The sequence below is a fragment of the Triticum aestivum genome, chromosome 6A (assembly GCF_018294505.1).
Source record: "Triticum aestivum cultivar Chinese Spring chromosome 6A, IWGSC CS RefSeq v2.1, whole genome shotgun sequence".
NCBI lineage: Eukaryota > Viridiplantae > Streptophyta > Magnoliopsida > Poales > Poaceae > Triticum > Triticum aestivum.
In genome coordinates, this window is record NC_057809.1 from 549,626,981 (window position 1) to 549,635,535 (window position 8,555).

Sequence of the window (8,555 nt, forward strand, 5' to 3'; positions counted from 1 at the left end):
TCAAGGATCATCATGTCTATGTTATAGTTCATCACTAAGCTCTAATAGCTTGGTGGCAGTGACTATGGAGAACTATCACTATCTCATCTGGAAGATTAACTCCCACTCGATTCAAGTGATTGCAGTACTCAGACAATCTGAGCACATGCTCAACGATTGAGTTTTTCTCCCTTAGTTTCTAGGCTTAAGAAACTTGTCAGAGGTCTCATACCTCTTGACGTGGGCACTAGTCTGAAATCCCCATTTCATCCTTTGGAACATCTCATATGTTCTGCGACGTTTCAAAAAACGTCTTTGGTGCCACAATTCTAAACCGTTAGTATTACGCACTGAACTATCATGTAGTCATCAAAACGTGTATGTCAGATGTTTCCCAACATCTACAGACGACGCTCGAGGTTCAACGCACTAAGCGGTGCATTAAGGACATAGCCCTTCTGTGCAGCAATGAGGACAATCCTCAGTTCACGGACCCAGTCCGCATAATTGCTACTGTCAACTCTCAACTAAATTTTCTCTAGGAACATATCTAAAACAGTAGAACCAAACCGTGAGCTACGACATAATTTGCAAAGACCTTTTGACTATGTTCATGATAATTAACTTCATCTAATCAAATTATTCAATGAACTCCCACTTAGATAGACATCCCTCTAGTCATCTATGTGATACACGATCCGAGTCAACTAGGCCATGTCCGATCATCACGTGAGACGGACTAGTCATCATCAGTGAATATCTTCATGTTGATCGTATCTTCTATACGACTCATGTTCGACCTTTGGGTCTTCCGTGTTCCGAGGCCATGTCTGTACATGCTAGGCTCGTCAAGTCAACCTAAGTGTATTGCGTGTGTAAATCTGGCTTACTCCCGTTGTATTCGAACGTTAGAATCTATCACACCCGATCATCACGTGGTGCTTCGAAACAACGAACTTTCGCAACGGTGCACAGTTAGGGGGAACACTTTCTTGAAATTATTGCGAGGGATCATCTTATTTAAGCTACCGTCGTTCTAAGCAAATAAGATGTAAAACATGATAAACATCACATGCAATCAAATAGTGACATGATATGGCCAATATCATTTTGCTCCTTTTGATCTCCATCTTCGGGGCGCCATGATCATCATCGTCACCGGCATGACACCATGATCTCCATCATCATGATCTCCATCATCGTGTCTTCATGAAGTTGCCTCGCCAACTATTACTTCTACTACTATGGCTAATGGTTAGCAACAAAGTAAAGTAATTACATGGCGTTTTCATTGACATGCAGGTCATAAATAAATTAAGACAACTCCTATGGCTCCTACCGGTTGTCATACTCATCGACATGCAAGTCGTGATTCCTATTACAAGAACATGATCAATCTCATATATCACATATATCACTCATCACATCCTTTTGGCCATATCACATCACATAGCATACCCTGCAAAAACAAGTTAGACGTCCTCTAATTGTTGTTGCATGTTTTACGTGGCTGCTATGGGTTTCTAGCAAGAACGTTTCTTACCTACGCAAAACCACAACGGTGATATGCCAATTGCTATTTACCCTTCATAAGGACCCTTTTCATCGAATCCGATCCGACTAAAGTGGGAGAGACGGACACCTGCTAGCCACCTTATGCATCAAGTGCATGTTAGTCGGTGGAACCAGTCTCACGTAAGCGTACGTGTAAGGTCGGTCCGGGCCGCTTCATCCCACAATGCTGCCGAATCAAGATAAGACTAGTAACGGCAAGCAAATTGAACAAATCATAGCCCACAACTACTTTATGTTCTACTCATGCATAGAAACTACGCATAGACCTAGCTCATGATGCCATTGTTGGGGATCGTAGCAGAAATTTAAAATTTTCTACGCATCACCAAGATCAATCTATGGAGTAATCTAGCAATGAGAGGAAGGGGAGTGCATCTACATACCCTTGTAGATCGCTAAGCGGAAGCGTTGCAAGAACGCGGTTGGTGGAGTCGTACATGCAGCGATTCAGATCGCGGTCGATTCCGATCTAAGCGCCGAACAACGGCGCCTCCGCGTTCAACACACGTACAGCCCGGTGACGTCTCCCGTGCCTTGATCCAGCAAGGAGAGAGGGAGAGGTTGGGAAAGACTCCGTCCAGCAGCAGCACGATGGCATGGTGGTGGTGGAGGAGCGCGGGACTCCAGCAGGGCTTCGCCAAGCACTACGAGAGACGAGGAGGGAGAGAGGTAGGGCTGCGCCAAGAGAGAGATCAAATCATGTGTTGGGCAGCCCCAATACCCCAAGTATATATAGGGGGAGGGGAGGGGCTGCGCCCCCATCTACAGTTCCATCCCTAGGGGTGGCGGCAGCCCCAAAACCCATCTAGGGTGAGGCCAAGGGGGGGAGAGAGGGCGCGCCCTAGGGTGGGCCTTAAGGCCCATCTGGACCTAGGGTTTGCCCCATTCCCACTCTCCACGCGCCTTGGGCCTTGGTGGGGGGGTGAACCAGCCCACCTGGGGCTGGTCCCCTCCCACACTTGGCCCACTCAGCCTTCTGGGGCTGGTGGCCCCACCTGGTGGACCCCCGGGACCCTCCCGGTGGTCCCGGTATGTTCCCGATAGCACCCGAAACTTTTCCGGTGACCAAAACGAGACTTCCCATATATAAATCTTTACCTCCAAACCATTCCGGAACTCCTCGTGACGTCCGGGATCTCATCCGGGACTCTAAACAACATTCGGTAGCCGCATACATACTTTCCCTATAACCCTAGCATCATCGAACCTTAAGTGTGTAGACCCTACGGGCTCAGGAGTCATGCAGACATGGCCAAGACAACTCTCCGGCCAATAACCAACAACGGGATCTGGATACCCATGTTGGCTCCCACATGCTCCACGATGATCTTATCGGATGAACCACGATGTCAAGGATTCAATCAATCCCGTATACAATTCCCTTTGTCCATCGGTACAATACTTGCCCGAGATTCGATCGTCGGTATCCTGATACCTCGTTCAATCTCGTTACCGGCAAGTCTCTTTACTCGTTCCGTAACACATCATCCCGTGATCAACTCCTTGGTCACATTGTGCACATTATGATGATGTCCTACCGAGTGGGCCCAGAGATACCTCCCCGTTGCACGGAGTGACATATCCCAGTCTCGATTCATGCCAACCCAACAGACACTTTCGGAGATACCCGCAGTGCACCTTTATAGCCACCCAGTTACGTTGTGACGTTTAGTACACCCAAAGCATTCCTACGGTATCCGGGAGTTGCACAATCTCATGGTCTAAGGAAATGATACTTGACATTAGAAAAGCTTTAGCATACGAACTACACGATCTTGTGCTAGGCTTAGGATTGGGTCTTGTCCATCACATCATTCTCCTAATGATGTGATCCTGTTATCAACGACATCCAATGTCCATGGTCTAGAAACCGTAACCATCTATTGATGAACGAGCTAGTCAACTAGAGGCTTACTAGGGACATGGTGTTGTCTATGTATCCACACATGTATCTGAGTTTCCTATCAATACAATTCTAGCATGGATAATAAACGATTATCATGAACAAGGAAATATAATAATAACTAATTTATTATTGCCTCTAGGGCATATTTCCAACATGAGTTCCATGATTTCAGATCTGAACCTATTATGTTTTCATGAATATATGTGAGTTCTTGATCCTATTTTGCAAGTCTACAGTCACCTATTATGTGTTATGATCCGTTAACCCCGAAGTGACAATAATCGGGATACTTACCGGTGATGACCGTAGTTTGAGGAGTTCATGTATTCACTAAGTGTTAATGCTTTGGTCTGGTACTCTATTAAAAGGAGGCATTAATATCCCTTAGTTTCCAATAGGACCCCGCTGCCATGGGAGGGTAGGACAAAAGATGCCATGCAAGTTCTTTTCCATAAGCACGTATGACTATATTAGGAATACATGCCTACATTACATTGATGAACTGGAGCTAGTTCTGTGTCACCCTATGTTATAACTATTGCATGAGGAATCGCATCCGACATAATTATCCATCACTGATCCATTGCCTACGAGCATTTCATATATTGATCTTCGCTTATTTACTTTTCTGTTGCTACTGTTACAATCACTACAAAACCAAAACTGCTACTGTTACTTTTGCCACCATTACCATTACTATCATATTACTTTGGTACTAAATACTTTGCTGCAGATATTAAGTTTCCAGGTGTGGTTGAATTGACAACTCAGCTGCTAATACTTGAGAATATTCTTTGGCTCCCCTTGTGTCGAATCAATAAATTTGGGTTGAATACTCTACCCTCGAAAACTGTTGCGATCCCCTATACTTGCGGGTTATCATATACTAAATGGTAAAATGTATTCCTAGTCTTGCCTCTAAGACAGGCTCATGTATTGCATGATGATCCTGTTTTCCTGATCATGGGCATGTCTATGCTGGCAATTTTGAGGGCACGATGTTTGTAGAACACTTGTGTTGTATCGATCCAAATTGATGTTATGCTATGAGATTCTTTTCGTCACAAGTTTATGGTTAATATCACAGAGATAGTTAATGTTTGCATAATTCCTCAGACCATGAGAGTATTGAGTTCCTTCGTGATTGCTTTGTGAACTTTGGGGTTTGTTAAACGTCATCCGTAACTGGGTGGCTATTACGGCGGCTTACGGGTTCACAGAAAATTATGGCAAGTAACATGATAGCTCAAGATTGGGATTTGCTCCTCCGACGATGGAGAGATATTCTCGGGCCCTCTCCGTGTTACGGTATCCATAATTGTCTGGCCAAACACCTTGTGATTTGATCACTAGGATACCGTAACACGGAAACGACAAAAGAGAACAAAACCGGTAACAAGGTAACTTGCATGGTGGAAAAATTGTTCGTCCATGGGGATGCAATAAATCTCACCTCGGGTGTTTGTGACATATCACGAAGCAACAGGAATAGCTCACTGCAACTTGAGGTTCACTCGAATACTTATTCGTGTGGGTACAGGGGTCAATATGGGTGTCCATGGCTCCGATGTTGATCATTGATCGGAAGGGGTTCCGGGTGATACGTCTCCAACGAATCTATAATTTTTGATTGTTCCATGCTATTATATTATCAACCTTGGATGTTTTATATGTATTTAAATGCTACTTTATATGATTTTTGGGACTAACCTATTAACCTAGAGCCCAGTGCCAGTTTCTGTTTTTTCATTGTTTTTGAGTTTTACAGAAAAGGAAAATCAAATGGAGTCCAATTAACCTGAAACTTCACGGAACTTATTTTTGGACCAGAAGAAGGCCATGGAATAAACGAGTTGGGACAGAAGCGTCCCGGACTGCCCACGAGGGTGGGGGCGTGCCCACCCCCTTGGGCGCGCGTCCCTACCTTGTGGACAGCCCGGAGACCCCCTGACTTGTTCTCAACGTCAAAACCTCTTATATATACTGAAACCTCCAGAACATAACCTAGATCAGGAGTTCCGCCACCAGAAGCCTTTGTAGCCACCGAAAACCAATCTAGACCCGTTCCGGCACCCTGCCGGAGGGGGGAATCCCTCTCCGGTGGCCATCTTCATCATCCTAGCGCTCTCCGTGACGAGGAGGGAGTAGTTCACCCTCGGGGCTGAGGGTATGTACCAGTAGCTATGTGTTTGATCTCTCTCTCTCTCTCTCTCTCTCTCGTGTTCTTGAATTGGCATGATCTTGATGTATCGCGAGCTTTGCTATTATAGTTGGATCTTATGATGTTTCCCCCCTCTACTCTCTTGTGATGAATTGAGTTTTCCCTTTGAAGTTATCTTATCGGATTGAGTCTTTAAGGATTTAAGAACACTTGATGTATGTCTTGCATGTGCTTATCTGTGGTGACAATGGGATATCACCACTACAAAAAAAATACACTTCCGTGATGATACGTGTTTGTCACAGTAGGTCGCTTTTTTGTCATGCATGTACATCCACGACAAATTTATGACAGAATCAAGATAGTCATACGTGTGCTGTCGTAGAAGTGTTTCATGACATTACCAAAATTATCATCACAGAAGTGTCCACTTCCATGACGATAAATCGCGCGTCATAGAAGTGCTTTCGTCAAGGGTGACCGACACGTGGCATCCACCGTAACGGAACTCCGTTAAGTTATCGGGTCGGGTTTTGGATCCGATAACCCGTTAACAGCCCCGACCAATGGGAAATTTCCACGTGTAAAATTCTTATTGGCCGGATGAAACACGTGTCAGCTCGTCAGTGGGTCAGATAGGCGCCTATGATATGTCGACACGTGGCACGACCCAATAGAGGCCCATTCCTATGTAAAGGCCGGCCCATTTGACTTGGTCAAAAGCTGGCGGGCCGGCCCATGGAAAGCCTATTAATGGCCTGTTCGAATATAGCCCATTTACAGCCCGCTAACCCAAGGCCCGTTACGCCCTATCCGAATTAGGCATAGTAGCGTCATCTGGGCCATCCAATATGATTCCAGCTCGTTTTCACTTCTGGCCCATGTATGGCCCATGACGTCTTTCGGCCCATATGAGGCCCTATGTAACTCTTGGCCTACTAACGGCCCGTGGTGAAACTGGCCTGTAATGAATAGTGTATCACTTTACACCCATTAACGACCCGTGGTGAAACTGGCCCGTGATGAACAGTGTATCACTTTATACCCATTAACGGCCCGTTATTCCGTTGGGCTATTTCTAACCCATGTTATCTTTCGGCCTTCTGAGAGCCCATTTATCTTGGGCTCATTTCCAGCATTCGTTTACTTATGGCCCATTACTATCATTTTCTTCTTGTGGGCCAAATTCAGCCCGTGGTTATAGTCGGCCATTTGTGGTTCATTAATACGTTGGGCCGTTTTCAGAGCGTCATCAAATACGGCCTATTAACGATGGCCCGTTATGGTCGGCCCATGAACGGACAATTCCAACTCTAGCCCGTTTACGGCCATAATGCGGCCTGTTATTGGCCCATGTTTGGCCATCGATCATACTACCCGTATAAGGCCCATTGATGATACGGCCCATAGAAGGCCCATTGTTTCTACGGCCCGTAGAAGGCCCACTGTTTCTGCGGCCCGTAGAAGGCCCACTGTTTCTACGGCCCGTACAAGGCCCAGTGTCACTACAGTAAATATTAGCCCATGGTTATTGTGGCCTAGTTTTAAAAAATAGGTTAATGCAGCCACTGGCAAACCGCGGAAAAAGAACTTCACTGACTAGAAGCAAACAAATAAACAAGACAACAGGGAATTATATAAGCAAGCAACTTACGCTAGGCTATCACGGCTATCACACATATTACATCCACTGGGCATCAAAGTTCACCACCAGTGCAAATAAATGCACCGACAAAAGAATATATAAAACTGAGAGCACTTCAGAAGGCACTATGCCTGGCCAGGTCGCCCCCCCCCCAAACAGCTGAAGAAGCTGAGTAGACCTAAGTTGTGTCAACGATAGATGCATCAACACTAGATTTAAGGCATGATGGTGCGCACGGCAGTCCTCTGACATCTTCATTGCATCTTTGACTTCAAGTCGGAGCTGAGCTGAAGCAAGCCTTTCCGCTTTAAGTTGAGACTGAAGAAGTCAAACTGATTGAGGCAGCGACTGCATAGAGGTTGTCTCACACCTGCTGGTGAGTAGCTTCAACTCACTGTCTTCATCAAGACAGGACCTTGGGGTCATCTCGCTATCCTCAAAATGGTTTGGCTCACTATCTTCCCTAAAGTTCTGCCTGGCGTAAGAGATATGAGTCTGAAAGAGAAACAAGGAGACACGTAACAGGTTTCACAATTATATAAGCAAATAAATGGATCTATTCTGCATAAGGAACATGTTTTTACAACTACAATTTGAAACTGGTAGTTGTTGCAAACATCCAATCAGATGTAAACAGCAAAGCAAACAGCAGTGGAGGAAATGATGCCTATCCTAATCTATACTAGAACAAAGTTTGAAGGCTTGAGAAGGATGAACTTACATTACATGTTAACACGGGCTGGACAAAGCCCTTCTCCATGTTGATGGAAGGATAATTCAATAAATTCCCCAAAGAAAATTCTTTATAAGCGTTGCCATTATTCTACATTTTGCAAAGAGTGAATATAGATCAAATAATATTGGAAGAAACAGAGGATAATGAAGCTTAGGTGCAGACTGATGATACATAATCAAATAGCAATTAATTAAGTACAACGTCACAAGGCAAAAGGGAGAGAGGTACTGACAAGAGCAATGCAGAGCCCATTATTGTTTTGAGATCGTATGATCCTTTGAGCAAGGAGATTCATCTGAAATTAGTTTTCATACAAGAGAGAAGGTAAGGCACAAGCAGAAATTTAGGAGTTCAAATTTTGAATTGATATCATAGACAGTACCTGACGCTGGGCTCCCAGCAGTTCTAATAGGGGTTTGGCCACTGGAGTAGGGGTAAAGTGTGGTACAGTTGGGCCTGTGTTTTCTGTGGCTGCTGATCTATCTGATTTAACAGGTATCACTACCTTTTCCAAATACCTAGTTTGTACTCCTTGACGACCTGCACTCACCCT